The sequence below is a fragment of the Pristiophorus japonicus genome, unplaced genomic scaffold (assembly GCF_044704955.1).
Source record: "Pristiophorus japonicus isolate sPriJap1 unplaced genomic scaffold, sPriJap1.hap1 HAP1_SCAFFOLD_1742, whole genome shotgun sequence".
Classification (NCBI taxonomy): domain Eukaryota; kingdom Metazoa; phylum Chordata; class Chondrichthyes; family Pristiophoridae; genus Pristiophorus; species Pristiophorus japonicus.
In genome coordinates, this window is record NW_027251426.1 from 15,427 (window position 1) to 28,180 (window position 12,754).

The 12,754-nt window shown below is 49.8% G+C and overlaps 6 non-coding genes across 6 annotated transcripts; all 6 read right to left on the reverse strand.

The window, feature by feature from the left end:
- Window positions 1-2,339: 2,339 nt before the first annotated feature.
- trnal-cag (transfer RNA leucine (anticodon CAG)) lies at window positions 2,340-2,412 on the reverse strand. Its single transcript has one exon. It is a non-coding gene; the product is annotated as a tRNA-Leu (tRNA).
- A 2,389-nt stretch (window positions 2,413-4,801) lies between these two features.
- trnal-cag (transfer RNA leucine (anticodon CAG)) lies at window positions 4,802-4,874 on the reverse strand. Its single transcript has one exon. It is a non-coding gene; the product is annotated as a tRNA-Leu (tRNA).
- A 1,148-nt stretch (window positions 4,875-6,022) lies between these two features.
- On the reverse strand, window positions 6,023-6,095 carry trnal-cag (transfer RNA leucine (anticodon CAG)). Its single transcript has one exon. It is a non-coding gene; the product is annotated as a tRNA-Leu (tRNA).
- A 1,148-nt stretch (window positions 6,096-7,243) lies between these two features.
- Window positions 7,244-7,316, reverse strand: trnal-cag (transfer RNA leucine (anticodon CAG)). Its single transcript has one exon. It is a non-coding gene; the product is annotated as a tRNA-Leu (tRNA).
- A 1,166-nt stretch (window positions 7,317-8,482) lies between these two features.
- trnal-cag (transfer RNA leucine (anticodon CAG)) lies at window positions 8,483-8,555 on the reverse strand. Its single transcript has one exon. It is a non-coding gene; the product is annotated as a tRNA-Leu (tRNA).
- A 1,166-nt stretch (window positions 8,556-9,721) lies between these two features.
- trnal-cag (transfer RNA leucine (anticodon CAG)) lies at window positions 9,722-9,794 on the reverse strand. Its single transcript has one exon. It is a non-coding gene; the product is annotated as a tRNA-Leu (tRNA).
- Window positions 9,795-12,754: the final 2,960 nt, after the last annotated feature.

Here is a 12,754-nt window from a genome sequence, read left to right on the forward strand (position 1 = left end):
ATGCAAAGATTGCAAAAATGCTCGAGCCAGGTAGGAGCCGAACCTGCAATCTTCTAATCCGTAGTCAGACGCGTTATCCATTGCGCCGCCGGCCCAGGCTGTGAAAAATAGCTGCGACATCAGGAAGTACACAGGACGGGCAGCATTGAAAGGCATGCGGCAGAGAATCACCAAAGATAGGCACCTCTGCCGCTTCCCTTCGATTGACAGGTGGGGAGCGGAGCAGTGCAGTCGAAAACAAAGCAAAGCAAAGTCGTCCTTAGGTGGTTGGTTGCACTCCGTCTTGAAGCAGTGCGCATTCTTTTGAAGTAAGTATGTGCGTGGTAAGTGGCAATTCGCTAAAGGCAGAGCTCATAATATGACGAGCAGTTTGCAGCTGAACATGTTGCAGCTGAGGCACAGGACAGTGCCTTCGCCGTTTTGCTTGAACACTTGCATGTGTGTGTCAGCAGGGAGTGCCTTTGAGCAGCAATGCATGTAAAGAGCCAGCACTTTCTTTCAGGCAAAGCCTCAGGCAATAGAAGTCATCTGTCCATCAGTCAGAAAGGGCTTTCGCCTGCTCCCTCTCGCTCGTGGCGGCTGCGACGTTGCGCTCAAGTCGCTTCCCTTGCGCAGGCTCGAGCTCTTCTCGGCGTCTTTCACCATATCCATGGCTTCCAGTCCTGCCCTTGCTCGCCTGCTATTGCTCAGTAACGTCGATTGGAGCAAAGCATTGAAAGTGTTCAGTGAGCAGGCCAACCTGAAGCAGGACATTTCTGCTGGTCGTGGAATAGCGAGGAGGCAAGTGATAAGGGGCTAGTCAGATGCAAACTGGGAGCTAATGCCAGATGTGAATGGGGAATTAGCTCAAATGGTAGAGCGCTCGCTTTGCATGTGAGAGGTAGCGGGATCAATGCCCGCATTCTCCACTTTTCTTTTGGCTCGGGTAATTGTTCAGACGCAAGAGTTGTGTCAGGTGTGGTGTGAGCCCATCTGCTTCTGAAGGTCACCGCAGGCTGAGGGACATCAAATCCTTTGGTGTGCTGTCGCAGCAAAACTTTCCGATTTTTGCATGAATGCAGCTGAAATGAAAGAAGGAAAAACTTCTATGCAAGTATCAATGCCTTCTCTAAGGATCGAACTCAGGAACTTCAGATTCTGAGACTGACACGCTGCCTACTGCGCTAAGAAGACACTTGCCAGCTTAGTAACTGGAAAATGTGACCAACTATCTTCGCTTCCGTGGCATCCAAAGCCAGAATGCAAAGATTGCAAAAATGCTCGAGCCAGGTAGGAGCCGAACCTGCAATCTTCTAATCCGTAGTCAGACGCGTTATCCATTGCGCCGCCGGCCCAGGCTGTGAAAAATAGCTGCGACATCAGGAAGTACACAAGACGGGCAGCATTGAAAGGCATGCGGCAGAGAATCACCAAAGATAGGCACCTCTGCCGCTTCCCTTCGATTGACAGGTGGGGAGCGGAGCAGTGCAGTCGAAAACAAAGCAAAGCAAAGTCGTCCTTAGGTGGTTGGTTGCACTCCGTCTTGAAGCAGTGCGCATTCTTTTGAAGTAAGTATGTGCGTGGTAAGTGGCAATTCGCTAAAGGCAGAGCTCATAATATGACGAGCAGTTTGCAGCTGAACATGTTGCAGCTGAGGCACAGGACAGTGCCTTCGCCGTTTTGCTTGAACACTTGCATGTGTGTGTCAGCAGGGAGTGCCTTTGAGCAGCAATGCATGTAAAGAGCCAGCACTTTCTTTCAGGCAAAGCCTCAGGCAATAGAAGTCATCTGTCCATCAGTCAGAAAGGGCTTTCGCCTGCTCCCTCTCGCTCGTGGCGGCTGCGACGTTGCGCTCAAGTCGCTTCCCTTGCGCAGGCTCGAGCTCTTCTCGGCGTCTTTCACCATATCCATGGCTTCCAGTCCTGCCCTTGCTCGCCTGCTATTGCTCAGTAACGTCGATTGGAGCAAAGCATTGAAAGTGTTCAGTGAGCAGGCCAACCTGAAGCAGGAGATTTCTGCTGGTCGTGGAATAGCGAGGAGGCAAGTGATAAGGGGCTAGTCAGATGCAAACTGGGAGCTAATGCCAGACGTGAATGGGGAATTAGCTCAAATGGTAGAGCGCTCGCTTTGCATGTGAGAGGTAGCGGGATCAATGCCCGCATTCTCCACTTTTCTTTTGGCTCGGGTAATTGTTCAGACGCAAGAGTTGTGTCAGGTGTGGTGTGAGCCCATCTGCTTCTGAAGGTCACCGCAGGCTGAGGGACATCAAATCCTTTGGTGTGCTGTCGCAGCAAAACTTTCCGATTTTTGCATGAATGCAGCTGAAATGAAAGAAGGAAAAACTTCTATGCAAGTATCAATGCCTTCTCTGAGGATCGAACTCAGGACCTTCAGATTCTGAGACTGACACGCTGCCTACTGCGCTAAGAAGACACTTGCCAGCTTAGTAACTGGAGAATGTGACCAACTATGTTCGCTTCCGTGGCATCCAAAGCCAGAATGCAAAGATTGCAAAAATGCTCGAGCCAGGTAGGAGCCGAACCTGCAATCTTCTAATCCGTAGTCAGACGCGTTATCCATAGCGCCGCCGGCCCAGGCTGTGAAAAATAGCTGCGACATCAGGAAGTACACAGGACGGGCTGCATTGAAAGGCATGCGGCAGAGAATCACCAAAGATAGGCACCTCTGCCGCTTCCCTTCGATTGACAGGTGGGGAGCGGAGCAGTGCAGTCGAAAACAAAGCAAAGCAAAGTCGTCCTTAGGTGGTTGGTTGCACTCCGTCTTGAAGCAGTGCGCATTCTTTTGAAGTAAGTATGTGCGTGGTAAGTGGCAATTCGCTAAAGGCAGAGCTCATAATATGACGAGCAGTTTGCAGCTGAACATGTTGCAGCTGAGGCACAGGACAGTGCCTTCGCCGTTTTGCTTGAACACTTGCATGTGTGTGTCAGCAGGGAGTGCCTTTGAGCAGCAATGCATGTAAAGAGCCAGCACTTTCTTTCAGGCAAAGCCTCAGGCAATAGAAGTCATCTGTCCATCAGTCAGAAAGGGCTTTCGCCTGCTCCCTCTCGCTCGTGGCGGCTGCGACGTTGCGCTCAAGTCGCTTCCCTTGCGCAGGCTCGAGCTCTTATCGGCGTCTTTCACCATATCCATGGCTTCCAGTCCTGCCCTTGCTCGCCTGCTATTGCTCAGTAACGTCGATTGGAGCAAAGCATTGAAAGTGTTCAGTGAGCAGGCCAACCTGAAGCAGGACATTTCTGCTGGTCGTGGAATAGCGAGGAGGCAAGTGATAAGGAACTAGTCAGATGCAAACTGGGAGCTAATGCCAGATGTGAATGGGGAATTAGCTCAAATGGTAGAGCGCTCGCTTTGCATGTGAGAGGTAGCGGGATCAATGCCCGCATTCTCCACTTTTCTTTTGGCTCGGGTAATTGTTCAGACGCAAGAGTTGTGTCAGGTGTGGTGTGAGCCCATCTGCTTCTGAAGGTCACCGCAGGCTGAGGGACATCAAATCCTTTGGTGTGCTGTCGCAGCAAAACTTTCCGATTTTTGCATGAATGCAGCTGAAATGAAAGAAGGAAAAACTTCTATGCAAGTATCAATGCTTTCTCTAAGGATCGAATTCAGGACCTTCAGATTCTGAGACTGACACGCTGCCTACTGCGCTAAGAAGACACTTGCCAGCTTAGTAACTGGAGAATGTGACCAACTATGTTCGCTTCCGTGGCATCCAAAGCCAGAATGCAAAGATTGCAAAAATGCTCGAGCCAGGTAGGAGCCGAACCTGCAATCTTCTAATCCGTAGTCAGACGCGTTATCCATTGCACCGCCGGCCCAGGCTGTGAAAAATAGCTGCGACATCAGGAAGTACACAGGACGGGCAGCATTGAAAGGCATGCGGCAGAGAATCACCAAAGATAGGCACCTCTGCCGCTTCCCTTCGATTGACAGGTGGGGAGCGGAGCAGTGCAGTCGAAAACAAAGCAAAGCAAAGTCGTCCTTAGGTGGTTGGTTGCACTCCGTCTTGAAGCAGTGCGCATTCTTTTGAAGTAAGTATGTGCGTGGTAAGTGGCAATTCGCTAAAGGCAGAGCTCATAATATGACGAGCAGTTTGCAGCTGAACATGTTGCAGCTGAGGCACAGGACAGTGCCTTCGCCGTTTTGCTTGAACACTTGCATCTGTGTGTGTCAGCAGGGAGTGCCTTTGAGCAGCAATGCATGTAAAGAGCCAGCACTTTCTTTCAGGCAAAGCCTCAGGCAATAGAAGTCATCTGTCCATCAGTCAGAAAGGGCTCTCGCCTGCTCCCTCACGCTCGTGGCGGCTGCGAAGTTGCGCTCAAGTCGCTTCCCTTGCGCAGGCTCGAGCTCTTCTCCATGGCTTCCAGTCCTGCCCTTGCTCGCCTGCTATTGCTCAGTAACGTCGATTGGAGCAAAGCATTGAAAGTGTTCAGTGAGCAGGCCAACCTGAAGCAGGAGATTTCTGCTGGTCGTGGAATAGCGAGGAGGCAAGTGATAAGGGGCTAGTCAGATGCAAACTGGGAGCTAATGCCAGACGTGAATGGGGAATTAGCTCAAATGGTAGAGCGCTCGCTTTGCATGTGAGAGGTAGCGGGATCAATGCCCGCATTCTCCACTTTTCTTTTGGCTCGGGTAATTGTTCAGACGCAAGAGTTGTGTCAGGTGTGGTGTGAGCCCATCTGCTTCTGAAGGTCACCGCAGGCTGAGGGACATCAAATCCTTTGGTGTGCTGTCGCAGCAAAACTTTCCGATTTTTGCATGAATGCAGCTGAAATGAAAGAAGGAAAAACTTCTATGCAAGTATCAATGCCTTCTCTAAGGATCGAACTCAGGACCTTCAGATTCTGAGACTGACACGCTGCCTACTGCGCTAAGAAGACACTTGCCAGCTTAGTAACTGGAGAATGTGACCAACTATGTTCGCTTCCGTGGCATCCAAAGCCAGAATGCAAAGATTGCAAAAATGCTCGAGCCAGGTAGGAGCCGAACCTGCAATCTTCTAATCCGTAGTCAGACGCGTTATCCATTGCGCCGCCGGCCCAGGCTGTGAAAAATAGCTGCGACATCAGGAAGTACACAAGACGGGCAGCATTGAAAGGCATGCGGCAGAGAATCACCAAAGATAGGCACCTCTGCCGCTTCCCTTCGATTGACAGGTGGGGAGCGGAGCAGTGCAGTCGAAAACAAAGCAAAGCAAAGTCGTCCTTAGGTGGTTGGTTGCACTCCGTCTTGAAGCAGTGCGCATTCTTTTGAAGTAAGTATGTGCGTGGTAAGTGGCAATTCGCTAAAGGCAGAGCTCATAATATGACGAGCAGTTTGCAGCTGAACATGTTGCAGCTGAGGCACAGGACAGTGCCTTCGCCGTTTTGCTTGAACACTTGCATGTGTGTGTCAGCAGGGAGTGCCTTTGAGCAGCAATGCATGTAAAGAGCCAGCACTTTCTTTCAGGCAAAGCCTCAGGCAATAGAAGTCATCTGTCCATCAGTCAGAAAGGGCTCTCGCCTGCTCCCTCACGCTCGTGGCGGCTGCGAAGTTGCGCTCAAGTCGCTTCCCTTGCGCAGGCTCGAGCTCTTCTCCATGGCTTCCAGTCCTGCCCTTGCTCGCCTGCTATTGCTCAGTAACGTCGATTGGAGCAAAGCATTGAAAGTGTTCAGTGAGCAGGCCAACCTGAAGCAGGAGATTTCTGCTGGTCGTGGAATAGCGAGGAGGCAAGTGATAAGGGGCTAGTCAGATGCAAACTGGGAGCTAATGCCAGACGTGAATGGGGAATTAGCTCAAATGGTAGAGCGCTCGCTTTGCATGTGAGAGGTAGCGGGATCAATGCCCGCATTCTCCACTTTTCTTTTGGCTCGGGTAATTGTTCAGACGCAAGAGTTGTGTCAGGTGTGGTGTGAGCCCATCTGCTTCTGAAGGTCACCGCAGGCTGAGGGACATCAAATCCTTTGGTGTGCTGTCGCAGCAAAACTTTCCGATTTTTGCATGAATGCAGCTGAAATGAAAGAAGGAAAAACTTCTGTGCAAGTATCAATGCCTTCTCTAAGGATCGAACTCAGGACCTTCAGATTCTGAGACTGACACGCTGCCTACTGCGCTAAGAAGACACTTGCCAGCTTAGTAACTGGAGAATGTGACCAACTATGTTCGCTTCCGTGGCATCCAAAGCCAGAATGCAAAGATTGCAAAAATGCTCGAGCCAGGTAGGAGCCGAACCTGCAATCTTCTAATCCATAGTCAGACGCGTTATCCATTGCGCCGCCGGCCCAGGCTGTGAAAAATAGCTGCGACATCAGGAAGTACACAGGACGGGCAGCATTGAAAGGCATGCGGCAGAGAATCACCAAAGATAGGCACCTCTGCCGCTTCCCTTCGATTGACAGGTGGGGAGCGGAGCAGTGCAGTCGAAAACAAAGCAAAGCAAAGTCGTCCTTAGGTGGTTGGTTGCACTCCGTCTTGAAGCAGTGCGCATTCTTTTGAAGTAAGTATGTGCGTGGTAAGTGGCAATTCGCTAAAGGCAGAGCTCATAATATGACGAGCAGTTTGCAGCTGAACATGTTGCAGCTGAGGCACAGGACAGTGCCTTCGCCGTTTTGCTTGAACACTTGCATGTGTGTGTCAGCAGGGAGTGCCTTTGAGCAGCAATGCATGTAAAGAGCCAGCACTTTCTTTCAGGCAAAGCCTCAGGCAATAGAAGTCATCTGTCCATCAGTCAGAAAGGGCTCTCGCCTGCTCCCTCACGCTCGTGGCGGCTGCGAAGTTGCGCTCAAGTCGCTTCCCTTGCGCAGGCTCGAGCTCTTCTCCATGGCTTCCAGTCCTGCCCTTGCTCGCCTGCTATTGCTCAGTAACGTCGATTGGAGCAAAGCATTGAAAGTGTTCAGTGAGCAGGCCAACCTGAAGCAGGAGATTTCTGCTGGTCGTGGAATAGCGAGGAGGCAAGTGATAAGGGGCTAGTCAGATGCAAACTGGGAGCTAATGCCAGACGTGAATGGGGAATTAGCTCAAATGGTAGAGCGCTTGCTTTGCATGTGAGAGGTAGCGGGATCAATGCCCGCATTCTCCACTTTTCTTTTGGCTCGGGTAATAGTTCAGACGCAAGAGTTGTGTCAGGTGTGGTGTGAGCCCATCTGCTTCTGAAGGTCACCGCAGGCTGAGGGACATCAAATCCTTTGGTGTGCTGTCGCAGCAAAACTTTCCGATTTTTGCATGAATGCAGCTGAAATGAAAGAAGGAAAAACTTCTATGCAAGTATCAATGCCTTCTCTGAGGATCGAACTCAGGACCTTCAGATTCTGAGACTGACACGCTGCCTACTGCGCTAAGAAGACACTTGCCAGCTTAGTAACTGGAGAATGTGACCAACTATGTTCGCTTCCGTGGCATCCAAAGCCAGAATGCAAAGATTGCAAAAATGCTCGAGCCAGGTAGGAGCCGAACCTGCAATCTTCTAATCCGTAGTCAGACGCGTTATCCATTGCACCGCCGGCCCAGGCTGTGAAAAATAGCTGCGACATCAGGAAGTACACAGGACGGGCAGCATTGAAAGGCATGCGGCAGAGAATCACCAAAGATAGGCACCTCTGCCGCTTCCCTTCGATTGACAGGTGGGGAGCGGAGCAGTGCAGTCGAAAACAAAGCAAAGCAAAGTCGTCCTTAGGTGGTTGGTTGCACTCCGTCTTGAAGCAGTGCGCATTCTTTTGAAGTAAGTATGTGCGTGGTAAGTGGCAATTCGCTAAAGGCAGAGCTCATAATATGACGAGCAGTTTGCAGCTGAACATGTTGCAGCTGAGGCACAGGACAGTGCCTTCGCCGTTTTGCTTGAACACTTGCATGTGTGTGTCAGCAGGGAGTGCCTTTGAGCAGCAATGCATGTAAAGAGCCAGCACTTTCTTTCAGGCAAAGCCTCAGGCAATAGAAGTCATCTGTCCATCAGTCAGAAAGGGCTCTCGCCTGCTCCCTCACGCTCGTGGCGGCTGCGAAGTTGCGCTCAAGTCGCTTCCCTTGCGCAGGCTCGAGCTCTTCTCGGCGTCTTTCACCATATCCATGGCTTCCAGTCCTGCCCTTGCTCGCCTGCTATTGCTCAGTAACGTCGATTGGAGCAAAGCATTGAAAGTGTTCAGTGAGCAGGCCAACCTGAAGCAGGACATTTCTGCTGGTCGTGGAATAGCGAGGAGGCAAGTGATAAGGGGCTAGTCAGATGCAAACTGGGAGCTAATGCCAGATGTGAATGGGGAATTAGCTCAAATGGTAGAGCGCTCGCTTTGCATGTGAGAGGTAGCGGGATCAATGCCCGCATTCTCCACTTTTCTTTTGGCTCGGGTAATTGTTCAGACGCAAGAGTTGTGTCAGGTGTGGTGTGAGCCCATCTGCTTCTGAAGGTCACCGCAGGCTGAGGGACATCAAATCCTTTGGTGTGCTGTCGCAGCAAAACTTTCCGATTTTTGCATGAATGCAGCTGAAATGAAAGAAGGAAAAACTTCTGTGCAAGTATCAATGCCTTCTCTAAGGATCGAACTCAGGACCTTCAGATTCTGAGACTGACACGCTGCCTACTGCGCTAAGAAGACACTTGCCAGCTTAGTAACTGGAGAATGTGACCAACTATGTTCGTTTCCGTGGCATCCAAAGCCAGAATGCAAAGATTGCAAAAATGCTCGAGCCAGGTAGGAGCCGAACCTGCAATCTTCTAATCCATAGTCAGACGCGTTATCCATTGCGCCGCCGGCCCAGGCTGTGAAAAATAGCTGCGACATCAGGAAGTACACAGGACGGGCAGCATTGAAAGGCATGCGGCAGAGAATCACCAAAGATAGGCACCTCTGCCGCTTCCCTTCGATTGACAGGTGGGGAGCGGAGCAGTGCAGTCGAAAACAAAGCAAAGCAAAGTCGTCCTTAGGTGGTTGGTTGCACTCCGTCTTGAAGCAGTGCGCATTCTTTTGAAGTAAGTATGTGCGTGGTAAGTGGCAATTCGCTAAAGGCAGAGCTCATAATATGACGAGCAGTTTGCAGCTGAACATGTTGCAGCTGAGGCACAGGACAGTGCCTTCGCCGTTTTGCTTGAACACTTGCATGTGTGTGTCAGCAGGGAGTGCCTTTGAGCAGCAATGCATGTAAAGAGCCAGCACTTTCTTTCAGGCAAAGCCTCAGGCAATAGAAGTCATCTGTCCATCAGTCAGAAAGGGCTTTCGCCTGCTCCCTCTCGCTCGTGGCGGCTGCGACGTTGCGCTCAAGTCGCTTCCCTTGCGCAGGCTCGAGCTCTTCTCGGCGTCTTTCACCATATCCATGGCTTCCAGTCCTGCCCTTGCTCGCCTGCTATTGCTCAGTAACGTCGATTGGAGCAAAGCATTGAAAGTGTTCAGTGAGCAGGCCAACCTGAAGCAGGACATTTCTGCTGGTCGTGGAATAGCGAGGAGGCAAGTGATAAGGGGCTAGTCAGATGCAAACTGGGAGCTAATGCCAGATGTGAATGGGGAATTAGCTCAAATGGTAGAGCGCTCGCTTTGCATGTGAGAGGTAGCGGGATCAATGCCCGCATTCTCCACTTTTCTTTTGGCTCGGGTAATTGTTCAGACGCAAGAGTTGTGTCAGGTGTGGTGTGAGCCCATCTGCTTCTGAAGGTCACCGCAGGCTGAGGGACATCAAATCCTTTGGTGTGCTGTCGCAGCAAAACTTTCCGATTTTTGCATGAATGCAGCTGAAATGAAAGAAGGAAAAACTTCTGTGCAAGTATCAATGCCTTCTCTAAGGATCGAACTCAGGACCTTCAGATTCTGAGACTGACACGCTGCCTACTGCGCTAAGAAGACACTTGACAGCTTAGTAACTGGAGAATGTGACCAACTATGTTCGCTGCCGTGGCATCCAAAGCCAGAATGCAAAGATTGCAAAAATGCTCGAGCCAGGTAGGAGCCGAACCTGCAATCTTCTAATCCGTAGTCAGACGCGTTATCCATTGCGCCGCCGGCCCAGGCTGTGAAAAATAGCTGCGACATCAGGAAGTACACAAGACGGGCAGCATTGAAAGGCATGCGGCAGAGAATCACCAAAGATAGGCACCTCTGCCGCTTCCCTTCGATTGACAGGTGGGGAGCGGAGCAGTGCAGTCGAAAACAAAGCAAAGCAAAGTCGTCCTTAGGTGGTTGGTTGCACTCCGTCTTGAAGCAGTGCGCATTCTTTTGAAGTAAGTATGTGCGTGGTAAGTGGCAATTCGCTAAAGGCAGAGCTCATAATATGACGAGCAGTTTGCAGCTGAACATGTTGCAGCTGAGGCACAGGACAGTGCCTTCGCCGTTTTGCTTGAACACTTGCATGTGTGTGTCAGCAGGGAGTGCCTTTGAGCAGCAATGCATGTAAAGAGCCAGCACTTTCTTTCAGGCAAAGCCTCAGGCAATAGAAGTCATCTGTCCATCAGTCAGAAAGGGCTCTCGCCTGCTCCCTCACGCTCGTGGCGGCTGCGAAGTTGCGCTCAAGTCGCTTCCCTTGCGCAGGCTCGAGCTCTTCTCGGCGTCTTTCACCATATCCATGGCTTCCAGTCCTGCCCTTGCTCGCCTGCTATTGCTCAGTAACGTCGATTGGAGCAAAGCATTGAAAGTGTTCAGTGAGCAGGCCAACCTGAAGCAGGACATTTCTGCTGGTCGTGGAATAGCGAGGAGGCAAGTGATAAGGGGCTAGCCAGATGCAAACTGGGAGCTAATGCCAGATGTGAATGGGGAATTAGCTCAAATGGTAGAGCGCTCGCTTTTGTCGAAATCTCGACCTCAGAAAAGAATGACTCCGACACTTACAGCTCCGATGGAAGTTTCCCTTTTAATTTACTTGCTCGCAAGGGGTAGGTTTCACTCAGTCAAGGGCCAAATGAACACCTCCGCAATGGTACAGCTTCACAAGATATTTATACAGTAAAACCCAAGTTCTGGCCTCTCCCTGTGTATTGCTCTGTCTCACAGTCAGTGAATACAGATAAAGAGTTAATTACTATATCCTGGTCCTGAAATGGTATCCAGATATTTCCTTTTGTCAGGGTTATCAGAAAGCCAAACGGCCATTACTCCATGAGTCATAGGTAATGGGCTATCACCTGTCTTGTATTGTATCAGGATTATCCAATTTCCTGGTCAGTTTACCTGTTTGCTTCAAATGGATGAGGTAAAGGAAAGAGATAATGGCTAGAAGATAAGGGTGGGGTGACATGGAACTCCTGTAGTGTAGACAATAGGAGAGCACCATGGGGGGTTACTTGTCTCAGCATGACTTGTCTCCTAGCTGTCTGATAACCATCAGCCATCTAACAGCAGGTTTAGCTGTTCATAATAAGCTGGCTGCTAAAATGCAGAAAGTTCTGGAAGGGCCAGGACTCCATTTTAATCAAAAGGCACACAAATACCGTATGGTATCAGCTTAGATAAAAATACATTTCCACATTCCCCCATTTTGTCCTTCACAAGGACAACTCAATCCATTCTGATCTTGTACAGTCTCTCCATTTCCATTTCTTTTAGTTTCATTACTCACTAGGCATATTATACCCTCAGGATTTCCTATTCTGGGAGTAATGCTTAGGAAGGGAGGCTGATGGTTATTATCATAATTGGGCTGGTACCATCCCTGGAAGGCTGTAAGTTTATACCCTGCCGACCTCCATTCTGTTTGCTCCTTTGTTTCTGGCCCCTTAGTTAGTTTTGTCCTGTTTTGCACTGTCAACCATTCTACCATTTCTGATTCGTTAAAGGGGACAGATCTCAGGGGAATACCCCCCCTGGAGTGGACAGGTACATGGGAACATATCCAGCAACTCGGCAAGTTTCTTTCTTGAGCATACCTATGACTCAGAGCCATAAATACGTTTACGTGCAATTCCCTTCGGTGGCGGGTCTGTACCCCTGGTGTAATCAATAATGCGAAGTAAAACCCTGTCAAGCCCAGCACCATCAGTCCCCATAGTCCATACAGTTCTTTATTCAGTCTTCCTTTTTCTGTTCCTCTGATTCCTTCGTCCCTTCCTCCTGGTCGGGTGCCCGTTTGCAATGGGATGCGTGGATCCATGTTGGTCTTTCCTTTACCTTGATTGCAGTATTGGTCGCCAGCAAGACCTGGTATGGTCCTTCGAATCTTGGCTGTAGACTGATTTTCCTTTTAAAAATCTTGATGTAAACGAATTCCCCTGGCTCCAGGTTATGACACTTCCCTTCCGCTGGCTTGACTTGGGCTTCCTTTACCTGTGAATGAAAGCTGGAAATACATTTGGTTAGTGCAATACAATAATTCAACATATTTTCCTCCATTTTGTGGATGTCCATCTGTTTTGCAGTAAATGGTGCTGTAAAAGGTAGTCGTTGGGGACGTCCCATAACTATCTCATGTGGTGACAAGCCTGTTGTTCTGTTGGTTGCAGATCGCATTACCATCAAAGCTAAGGGCAGCAGTTCTGTCCATTTCAGTCCAGTGTCATTGCATAGTTTTGCCAGCCTATTTTTAAGCATTCCATTATATCTTTCAACAAGTCCAGCTGATTGTGGATGATAACTGCAATGAAAACGTTGATTAATCTGTAAAGCTTTACACATTTCTCTTATGACAGTTCCCGTGAAATGTGACCCGTTATCACTGGAAAGCTTAGCAGGGATTCCGAAGCGCGGTACAATTTCTTTTAACAAACATTTAGCAACAGTAGTGGCATCGGCCTTTTTACATGGAAAGGCTTCAATCCATCTAGAGAACACATCTACAATAACTAATACATACTTGAATCCCATACACATAGGTAATT